Source organism: Hyla sarda, chromosome 3 (assembly GCF_029499605.1).
Source record: "Hyla sarda isolate aHylSar1 chromosome 3, aHylSar1.hap1, whole genome shotgun sequence".
Classification (NCBI taxonomy): domain Eukaryota; kingdom Metazoa; phylum Chordata; class Amphibia; order Anura; family Hylidae; genus Hyla; species Hyla sarda.
Window position 1 is genome coordinate 173156669 of NC_079191.1, and position 7898 is coordinate 173164566.

Below are 7898 nucleotides of genomic sequence, written 5' to 3' on the forward strand. Positions count from 1 at the left end.
GAAATCCTAGTTTAAAAAAAAAAAAAAAAAAACGCTGGAACACAAGTACGTAGTCATGGGAGGGGATTCAAGGCCACTGCTCTCTGCCCCTGAGTAATGAGAGATGGGGAAGGATAAGTCACTTAAAGGGGTACTCTGCCCCTAGACATCTTATGCCCTACCGAAAGGATAGGTGATAAGATGTCTGATCACGGGGTCCTGCCACTGCACCCACCATTTGTTTAGAGAAGCTGGGGGCAGCGCCAGAGGCTCGTGATGTCAAGGCCACGCCCCTTCAATGCAAGTCTATGGGAGGGGGCGTGACGCACCTACCATAGACTTGCATTAAGGGGGCGTGGCCGTGACGTCACGAGCCTCCGCCCCGCATGACCAGTCATCCGGCACGGAGCGAAGTTTGCTCCGTGCACCAGATGTCTGGGTTGCCGCAGCCGAGATCACGGGGGTCCCCAGTGGCAGGACCCCCTGATCAGACATCTTATCCCCTATCCTTTGGATAGGGGGATAAGACTTTTAGGGGCGGAGGAGTACCCCTTTAAGGCACGTGCAGTACAGCTGCTGGGACCGCCTCCCAAGATGACGACTACTACTTTTTTTTAAACAGATTTTTCTAAAACTCGAGGGTATGTAGCTTCCTGGAGAGTAATTCATAGTGCTTACTAGAGATGAGCGAAGTTACAGTGATTCGATTAGTCACGAACTTCTCGGCTCGGCGGTTGCTGACTGTAGCCTGCATAAATTAGTTCAGCTTTCAGGTGCTCCGGTGGGAGACTCTCTCCTAGGACTGTATCCACCTTTTCCAGCCGACCAAAGCACATGAAAGCTGAACTAATTTATGCAGGCTAAAGTCAGCAACTGCTGAGCCGAGAAGTTCGTGACAAATCGAATTACTGGAAGTTAGCTCATCTCTTGTGCTCACTGCACCTGTTTCATGCTGCCTGTGGTGTGGGCAGCATAAAATAAGTGACAGGTTCCATTTAAGAGATGTTTTCTACACAGGCTGTTGGACCTAAACATTTTATAATAAGGTGGATGTTTACTTGTTGCTGTAGGGTTAGATTTGTTTACATGCTGTTACATTGTATTACTATTTACTTGTACAAGTGTGTGTGTTTTTTGTACAGGGTTTTTTTTTTTTTCATAAAAAAAAACAAGCAAATTAAAATCTTTTGTAACACTCTTATGTAGTGAACTTTTACTTAAAGGGTACTCCACTGCAAAACTTTTTTTTTTTTTTAAATCAACTGGTGCCAGATAGTTAAACCGATTTGGAAATGATTTCTATATAAAAATCATAACATCAATAAGATGTTTGTTCACGAGGGTCCTGCCGCTGGGGACCCCCGGGATCTCTGGTGCGGCACCCTAGTCACGCTTGCATGGAGTGAACCCTGCTCTGTGCCGGATGACTGGTGACTACAGCTGCCAAACTCCCTTCATTCATGTCTATGGGAGGAGGCATGACTGCTACGTACTAGCAGTCACGCCTCTCCCATAGACATGAATTGAGGGGACATGACGTCACTAACACAGAAGGTCCAAACTAACTGCAACTTACAGCATGCCCTAATACAGCCTATGGCTCTGCAACCGACCAAACCCTAGTACTACATTATTTTAATTTTTTTTTAATTAGTGGGTAGGGCAAGTAAGTTTTGGCCAAGCATATTCAAAATTTTTAGTTTGAGCCCAAAATTCTCTTTTCTCTATCGGCTCCATTGGGGGACACAGACCATGGGTATATGCTGCTGTCACTAGGAGGCTTGACACTATGGCAACAAGAAAAGTCGGCCCCTCCCAGCAGGATATACCCGCCCACAGGCACCTGAGCTAATCAGTTTTAGCTTAGTGTCTATAGGAGGCAGATGCTGGTCTGGGGTTCCACAGACCAGGTCAAATACTTTTTTTTTATTTTCCAGATTAGGGACGTTTAGATTTTTATTTCCCTTTTTATTTTCCTGTTTTTAGGTGGGGACATAACATTCACTGTTTCCCCATTTGCGATTGAGGGGGCACAGACATCATGGATGTATGTCAACCCCCTCTCGCCAACGGTCAGCGCCTGGGGTTGTACCTCACGGGTCCGGGTCCCCCTGCCTCCCTGCTCGTCTCGCTGTTACAGGCTGGCATGATGCAGGTGATAAAAGCTGACTGAAGACTTCATGAGGTACGTGCTTCTGACTGAGGTGAGTATTTTCCCCCTTTTTCTTACAGGTTTTTGGGACTTTCAGCCTCTGGAGACCCTCTGATTTCAGCCCACTCATCTTTATTAGTGCTGAAGAATATAAACTGGGCATCCCCTATCCACTTCTGGGCTGTGGGGATCTTTAGTCAGTGGTGTAGGACTGTGTTTCCTTTCCTTCCCCCCTCAGCGTCTGTCCTACTGCTGCAAGGGGAACTAACGCCGGCACCTCAGTGGACATTTTAGTTTCATATCCGCGCCCGCGCGCTGCGGGCAGATCCCCACACTAGCTCCGGCCGTGTCGCTTTCAGACAAGCCTGGAGCGTCATTCTCCTCATCCTGTCGGCACGCTCCCTCATATAGAGCTATTGGGCGCCATTATAGCCAAGCATATTTCTCTCCCCGGCTGCGGCTCTTGTCGGCTATTCGTCCTGCCTACTGGCGGCTGGCAGGAATATCTTTCTTTAACGTGTGGGCACACATTCTAGTCTCGCTTCTGTGCCAATTTTTTTCTCTCTCTCTCTCTCTCTCTCTCTTTCTCTTCCTCTCTCTCTCTCCCTCTTCTCCTCACAACAGCTACCTTACTAGGGACACAGACACTGGGTGAGGCTGTTTTAATTTGCTATGTCCGAACTCAGAACTGTCCCTCTTTCTAGACAGCTAACCGGGCCCTGGTCATCTATTACACTTGCAAGGGCTGCAATACAAAAATGTCTGGTTCCGCTGAACCAACTTGTTCCACTGCACCCCCACGACCCTCCTGGTATTTCTACTCAGGATTCTCCTGCAGACCCTGTGGGCTCTGCTATCCCTCCAGAATGGGTGTCTTCTCTCTCTGTATCGCCTCTCTGCCTCAGCAGCCAGCAAATGCACCTCTTCTAAGGGGCACTCACCGGGTTGCCGCTCTGGTTTTCCAGATCAGCACACCAGGTCTGTTTCTCCCTCATCCGAGGCTGCCTCCACCCGTTTTCACACTCCTGGAGAACTGGAAGATGAGGTTTCTGGTTCTGCCTCTGACTCAGAACGCCGAACAGATACGGCCGGCCTGGCGGACACCTTTCATCTAGAGGACCCAGGAACTTCGGACGTGGCTCCAGAAGTTTCCTTTCACCGTTCCCGGCCTGCACCTAAGGTTTTCAGCTCTCATGCTGAATTTGATGCCTTGCTGGAGTCTGCCTGGAGGCACCCTGACAATAAGTTTCAAAATAACAAAGAAGGATCAAGCGCAATTTCCCTTTGCCATATTGCTCGGTGGACCACTCCTCCCACAGTGGACCCTCCGTTCTCCCTCCTGTCAAAAGCAAATACTCTGCCATTTGCGGACTCAGCTTCATTCAAAGACCCGGCAGACAAGAAGGTGGAGACTCGGGTGAAGCAGCGGGTTCTTCCTTGCTTCCTGCTTTTGCTTCTGCCTGGGCTTCTCAACTCCGCCAGGGTATTTTTTCTGGATCCCCCATGGAGGAATTGGCTGATTTAGCTCCCCTACTATCCAGGACTAGAGACTCTCTGTAATACTTCTATGCAATCAGCCCGTTGTGCGGCTTTTGCCACAGGCAACTTGGTGGCCCTTCGTTGTTCTATAAGGCTCAATGCCTGGAACGCGGATGCCGCTTCTAAGAAGTCTCTGACGGAGCTTCCTTTTACTGGTTCTTGTCTGTTTGGCAAGCGCATAGATGAGATTATCTCAGAGGCGATGGGTGGTAAAAGTTCCTTGTTACCCCAAAATAAGGCTCGCAGCACTACCTCATGTTGAACGTCTACCTCTTTTCGGTCTTTTCTGGCATTTGGTTCCACTGGGACGTCCAGACCGGCGCTCTCGCGGGACAAGACTTGCTCCTTCCAAACCCGTCCCTCCTGGAAATCTAATAACCGTTCCGGTCATTTCTCGCCTGAAGGGATAATCCCCATGGATTTTTCTCGGGTGGGAGGTCCTCTGCTTTTCTTCCGGGACATTTGGTCCGCATGCGTGCAGGACTCCTGGGTCAGAGACAAGGTGTCCAACGGATACCGGCTCGAATTTGCCTCCCTTCCAAGGGACCGCTTTTTTCGTTCCCGGGCTCCCTGGTCCTCCTCCTTTGGCGAGGGCCTTTCGGGGCGCAATCCAGTCCCTCCTCATTCAGGGAGTTATTGTCCCGGTTCCTCCAGAAGAGCGTTTTTTTATTCCAACCTCTTCGTGGTCCCCAAGAAAGGGGGTTCCGTCGCCCGATCCTAAATCTGAAGTGCCTCAACCAACACAGTCTCACCTTCCACATGGAGTCTCTCAATTTGGTCGTGGCATCCTTGGATCAAGGAGAGTTTCTTTCCTCAGTGGACATTCGGGACACCTACCTCCACATTTTTTCTAGGACTGCTTTGCAGTTCCGGAAGGCCATTTTCAGTTTGTGGCCCTTCCATTCTCTCTGGCCACTGCTCCAAGGGTCTTCACCAAGGTCCTGAGGTGTCTCAGTTCAGGTACCTGGATGACCTCCTGATCAAGGCCCCAACCAGAACCCAGAATCGGGAGAGCCTCCGTCTCACCCTTCAAACCTTATCTCTTTTCGGCTGGATGGTCAATCAGAACAAGTCCACCTTAACTCCCACTCAGCCTCTAATTTTTCTGGGACTCCAGTTCGACACCGCGCCCGCCCGGATTCGGCTTCTGCCGGACAAACTGCTGTCTCTTCTGTTGGGAGTTCAGATGCTTCAGAACCCTGCTCCAGTGTCCATTCGCTTTTGCATGGAGGTTCTGGGTCAGATGGTGGTGGCCATGGAGGCCGTTCCATTTGCCCAGTTCCATTACCGTCCTCTTCAACTTGCTCTTCAGTTATCCCTCGATCGCAGGATCATTCTGCCTCGGAGATCTCGCCAGTCCATTCTGTGGTCCTTTTCTGCCCCTCTGTTGGCAAGTCGTCCCGACGGATGCCAGTCTTTCGGGTTGGGGGGGGTGTCTTCAGGGACCGGACATTCCAAGGCTTTTGGTCCCCCCGAGAAGCCCTCCTCCCGATCAACATATTAGAACTTAGGGCAATCTAGCTTTGTCTCTGCCATTGGGAGATCCTTCTTCGGGACCGTCCTGTTCGTGTCCAGTCAGACAACTGCTGTGGCGTATATCAATCGCCAGGGTGGCACTCGCAGCTCTGCAACAATGTCTGAGGTGTCCAAGATTCTCCTCTGGGCAGAACTAAGAGTGCCGGCCATCTCGGCAATACACATTCCAGGAGTAAACAATTGGGAAGCGGACTTTCTCAGCCGATCCTCCAGCGACCCTGGCGAGTGGTCTCTTCATGCGGAGGTATTTGCAGAGATCTGCAACCTCTGGAGCACTCCAGACGTGGACCTATTCACGTCTTGCCACAACCAGAAGGTCCCTCACTTCGTGGCGAAGTCCCGGGATCCCTTGGCTCTGGCAGAAGATGCCCTGGTGATTCCTTGGTCGGACTTCGCCCTACCTTATCTTTTCCCTCCACTTCCCCTCCTTCCCAAGGTCCTGAGGAAACTCAAAACAGAGGGCGTTCCTGACATTCTCGTGACTCCGGACTAGCCCAGGAGGGCGTGGTATGCTGACGTGGTCCGACTAATGGACGACATTCCGTTGCGCTTTCCTCTTTGTCCGGACCCCTTTGCCACCCCAATTTACTGTCGCTGCATTTGAGGGCATGGCGGTTGAGACTTAGGTTTTAAGGGCTCGGGGTTTCTCTCCCCAGGTGATTCACACTATGCTCAGGGCGCGCAAGCCCTCCTCTGCGAAGATTTACTACCGTACTTGGCGGTCTTATTTTCGTGGTGGGAATCTCATTCCTTTTCTCCTGTTACGTTCTCTCTCCCTCGACTCCTTTCTTTTTTGCAGTCAGGGCTGGAACAATAGTTAGCTCTCAGTTCCCTTAAGGGTCAGGTTTCGGCCCTTTCCATTATTTTTCAGTGTCCCCTAGCATCCGATCCCCATATCCGGATTTTCTTCAGGGAGTGGCCCACACGGTCCCTCCTTACATGTCCCCTACACCACCTTGGGACTGGGACTTAGTTCTTTGTGCCCTGCAGGGTACTCCCTTCGAACCCAGCAGGGACATTCCTCTTCGACTCCTTTCCTGGAAGGTGGAGTTCCTTAACGCTATTACCTCTATTAGAAGAGTTTCAGAGCTGGCTGCTCTCTCCTGCCGTTCTCCCTTCCTGATCATACACCAGGACAAAAATGTCTATTGTCAGATTCTGTCTTTCTTACCAAAGGTTGTTTCTGCTTTTCATCTTAATGAGGACATCCTCCTTCCGTCCTTTTGTCCCGCTCCATCTCATCCCAAGGAACGTTTGCTCCACAAACTGGATGTGGTGAGGGCTGTTCGGACCGCTCTCTCTGTCACTTCTTCTGTGACTTTTTTTTTGTTCTTACGGAAGTTCGCCGTAAAGGACAACCTGCCTCTGATCTGCTATTTCAGAAGCCTACCGCTACAAGGGGAAGACTCCACCCTTCAGGGTTTCGGCTCATTCCACTTGTTCTGTCGGGGCATGCTGGGTTCTCCGCAACAAGGCTTTGGCCTCACAGGTTTGTAGAGTGGCCACTTGGTCTTCTTTGCACACCTTCAAAGTTCTACCAGGTTCATACCTTTGCATCCGCTGATGCTAGTCTGGGACGCAAAGTGTTGCAGCTGGCTGTGGTCCAGCCTTCTGCCTGACTGTTTTTACTTTGCCCACCCTAGAGACTGCTTTGGTACATCCCATGGTCTGTGACCCCCAATGGAGCTGATAGAGAAAAGGAGATTTTTGTATTTACCGTAAAATCTTTCTCAAAGGATCCATTGGGGGACACAGCACCCAACCTCTTTTTCTGGTGTTCCTGGTTCGGTTACCTGTCTGAGGGTGTGTTCAGTTAATTTGTATTCTGTGGTTTCCTCGGACGGTTCATGTTTTTTTTTCTGACCGGTCTGTGCTCTCCTACTGCTCTGGGACTAAAACTGATTAGCTCAGATGCCTGTGGGCGGGTATATCCTGCTGGGAGGGGCCGACTCTTCTTTTTGCCATAGTGTCAAGCCTCCTAGTGACAGCAGCATATACCCATGGTCTGTGTCCCCAATGGATCCTTCGAGAAAGTGATTTTACGGTAAGTACAAAAATCTCCTTTTTGGTGCACCACTATTAAATGCATAGCTTTTATTTTCATGCTCCTTGAACAAAGATCCAGTACATTGAGCAGTGTTAAGAGTATTTGTCTGCTTGGAAGATTGCATCACAATCTGGAAAATTTTAAAAGAACAAATAGAAGACCCATAAATTGTGACCCCAAACCATACAGGAATCCCCACCATGCTTGTCACTGGGCTGACAACATTGTAGGTTTCATCTAGTGATCTCCACATGAATGGAAATAAAACAGGACATATGGGACCATATAATATTTCCATGCATCAGTGTCCATGTTCTGTGGTCTTCACACCCCTAAACATGTTTGATACTGCTTGGTGTCAATCAAGCTATCGCAGCTCTAACAATACGAATGCCCGTAACTCAGCAATAATTACAGGGGCTGTAGTTTTGTGTCTATTGGCTACAATTTGACAGTGTCTGTCTGTCCCTCACATCCAGCTTTCACCACATCATCTTCTGTCTGTAGATGTTTTGCATTCTTTGCATACAGGGATTTGATCAAGGAAACAGAAGCTAAATCAATTTTGGTCCCGCCCCCCCTACCAGATGCATGCCAACAATCCCCTTTGGACCTCAGTCACATCTGAAATATCACACCCCTTAA

General features: G+C 49.8%; 1 protein-coding gene across 5 annotated transcripts in view; it reads left to right on the plus strand.

Annotated features, from left to right (window-relative positions):
- Positions 1-1135, plus strand: part of LOC130361880 (deoxyribodipyrimidine photo-lyase-like) — a 53518-nt gene extending 52383 nt beyond the window's left edge. For all 5 annotated transcript variants that reach the window (XM_056565509.1, XM_056565505.1, XM_056565506.1 and 2 more), the window contains exon 11: positions 1-1135. This exon is cut by the window's left edge and continues 627 nt beyond it. The gene's annotated coding sequence lies outside the window, so the exon portion shown is untranslated.
- Positions 1136-7898: the final 6763 nt, after the last annotated feature.